This window comes from Bidens hawaiensis, unplaced genomic scaffold (assembly GCF_021521415.1).
Source record: "Bidens hawaiensis isolate Kalapana, Puna unplaced genomic scaffold, B.hawaiensis_p1.1 tig00039724_1, whole genome shotgun sequence".
Taxonomy (NCBI): Eukaryota; Viridiplantae; Streptophyta; class Magnoliopsida; order Asterales; family Asteraceae; genus Bidens; species Bidens hawaiensis.
The window spans coordinates 133222-136724 of record NW_027505627.1 but is presented as its reverse complement, the minus strand read 5'-3'; positions in this window follow the sequence as shown (position 1 = coordinate 136724).

Below are 3503 nucleotides of genomic sequence, written 5' to 3'. Positions count from 1 at the left end.
TTTTTAACCCATCTTCTTCAACAAATATTCATAACCCACCATAAACAAATTTCTCTCCCCCCCCCCCTCTCTCTCTATTTCTTTCTCTCTCTCTCTCTCTCCCAGCCAACAACACCCACCACCCCTTATCTCCACCTGCCACCGTTTTCCGGTAAACATGAGTAGCCATTTTTTCCAGCGATGTTGGTTATGGTAGTATCAGAAAACCGTTCCAAGTCCAATCGGACCAGTGGCACATAACCCAAAACCCTTCAATAAATAAGCCCAATTAGAAACACCCATCACCCACACTCTCTCTCGCACTAATAAAAATATTAGGGTTCTTCTTCTTTTTCATCTTCCAAAGAGATTATTATTATTTCATTTCATACACATCACAAATCATAACAATAATAATCAATGGCGCTTGGATCACAACCGCTTGATATACTCGGTGACCTTCAATCCGGTTAAGATGTTCGCACTCAAAACAGTATGTTCTGAAACCCTAATTTATCCATTTAGAATCATCCAGTAATTAATAATTGTTAATTGTTAATATTGTTTTGGTGTGGTGCAGGAACTGCTTGTCAATATGTTTCCAATATCTTCAAGACCTCACCCTACAAGTTTAATTGGGCTTATTTATTGAAGGGTTTTCAATCGGACCGGTGGTGGGTGTTGTTGGCTGGGAGAGAGAGAGAGAGAGAGAAAGAGAGAGAGAAAGGAAAGAAATAGAGAGAGGGAGAGAGAGATATTTCTTTTAGTTTTATTAATTAAAATAAATATGTGTAACTACAAAGTTACCCTTATGTGCAGTGCACATGACCAAATTTAACGAAAAAATTTAACTGGGTTAGTGACAAAGGACATATTTGAAAGAGTTTTTAAACATAAAGGATGTTTTCTGTCATTAGTTTTGCTAAAGGACGTCAACTGAAAAAACGATTAAACATAAAGGACGTCTTTTGCCATTTTGTCTTTGTATATTGTACATTTTTATTTCTCAAAACAAGTGTAGGTTATATAATTTTGTGTAGGTTGTATATTTATTGTTTATATTTAATGGACACATTTGTGTGACATTTTTTTTTATTATTTATGAAAATTAAATTAGTGTTTTTTATCTTTTTAGTTATTTTAGTTAAATTATGTAGATATATTAATTAGAAGGAGATTTATTATGGTTATATTAGTTGTATTAATTGGAGAGAGAGAGTGCATTTATTGTTGCATTTATATCTTTTTCATTTATATTTAAACTTTTAAAACCTAAAATAAAACTAGTGGCTCATATTCATTTCTCGCAGTAATTTCATTTTTTTCTTGAACTTAAACACACACACACACACACACACACACACACACACATATATATATATATATATATGTATGTATGTATGTATTATTTTAAAACAAAAATATAATAATATATTAAATGTGTTAAATGAATTAACTATATATGTATTATGCAATCAGCTCATGCCCTAGCATTTTCGGCTTAGGTTGGGGTGTGACAGATTGGTATTAGAGCTGAAGGTTTAGGATAGGTTGTTAGTGGTGCCTTAGTAACATGCTTAGGAGCCCCATACGTGCTTATTTGTTTACCTGAATTTTTCTATTTAATTATTTACAGCTTTCTTAGATAATTATTTAATTAAGTGTTTATTTTATTGTCATGCACACACAACTTCGAAGTTATGCTTCACCTTCAAAATATTTTTATAACTCCGAGACTATGTCTCACTATCAAAATATTTTTATGACTTCTCTAAAAATATTTATTTATTTAAAGTTAGTTGATTGCTTTTTATTGGGAAATTCCTTGAGAATCCCCTATCCTTGTTTTTGCTTTTTTTCACTTAAAACTAGGGAGTGTGACAAGATTTCCCGCCATAGTGGAAATTGTAATTCGATCGACACTTTAAGCATTTAATGTAATTGGCTAAACGGTTACACTCTTTATTGTGTTTTATTGTTTTTAAAATGTCTAGTCGGGTGGAAACCCGCCATGGACACGCCAAATGTACATTTGCCCAATTTTTTATATTTGCGATATTTTGTTGGAACATTATCATCCGTAGTGATACACGAGATGTTTCAACTACTTACGCTTGAGTTCGTTTATTCGTTATTTAGTTGGTCGGTTAAATCGCCATGTAACACTCATGGGCCGAAAAACTTAATTGATTCGTTAATTAAGTTGAGCCATTCGAATTGCCATGTAATGCTCATGGGAAGCCAACTCACACATTTTTTGGTTTTGGTATGTTAATAAGTTGGGGAAACAAAATGTAACATCCCGAAATTTCTAAGAATAATCTTTTATATATTATTTTATTTAATTATGATAGAAAAGTTTACTTGAGTTAGTAGAGAAATAATAAAATAAAAAAGATGGAAGGATAAGTAGGCTAATTAATGGAATTAAATATGGACAAAAAAGGAAAGATAAGCCTTAGGTCCATGGGCTTGAGGGAATATAAATACCCCTTAAACCTAATTCTTTCCATTTCCATCCATTCTACACCTTAGGCCATCCTCTATGGTGAGGGGCTTCGAAGCCCCTCCCCAGTGCCACATCAGCGCCACATGGGCACTGGGGCCACCCAAAGATGCCCCTCTATGGTGCGGGGGCTTCGAAGCCCCTTTATTTTAATTTATTTACATATTAATAAACCAACCCCTGTCTCCGGTAATTTTTCCGGCCGTCAATTCCGTCAACCACCGGCCGTTAAATCCGTCAATTGAGAAATTTCTCCGGCCAACAGTTCCATACTCGACCGTTTGACCACCTTCTCGCCAAAGATGAAACCCTAACCCTAACTTTTAAAACCATCCAATAACCGTCATCTTCATCAGCAAGATGACGACAATTTCTCCGGCCGTCAATTCCGTCAACCATCATTCTCAACTTCTTGCTTCTTCACACCCAACTTCTTGCTTCTTTACGGTGGAGATCAAGGCGGCGTACCGGAGCTTGGCCGGAGCTAACTGGGTGTGCTAACAGTTAGGATATATATATATATATATATATATATATATATATATATATATATATATATATATATCTATAATCATTTTTGGTAGCCGTTGAAGAGGAGGGGGCCTACCAACACAACACACTGCGCCGGTCGTTGCAATGACCGGAACCACCGCGCCCCACCACCAAGGGCGCCCCTCGGTGGTGTTCCGCGCCCAAAGGCGCCCGCCAGCTAAGTCAACGGAGCCCCATAGCGATAGGTCTTAGCCTAGACCATAAAAAACACACACTTAAGCAAAACACTCTCTACTATACTATATTCAATGATCCGAGACCAATCGAAGGAAATGATTTATCTCAGCTGTACCAATACATTAGATACCGACACCGCAGCCCCGGGATGCCGTATGGATCGTTTGGATCTAGATCTAGCTTTGTTCGGGCGTTTAATCAACCAAAAACGAGCTTAAGGGGCACCTTAGTTCAGATCTGGACACCCCGAAGCTGCCTAGACTATAAACGATCAAACCCCGATCTACCA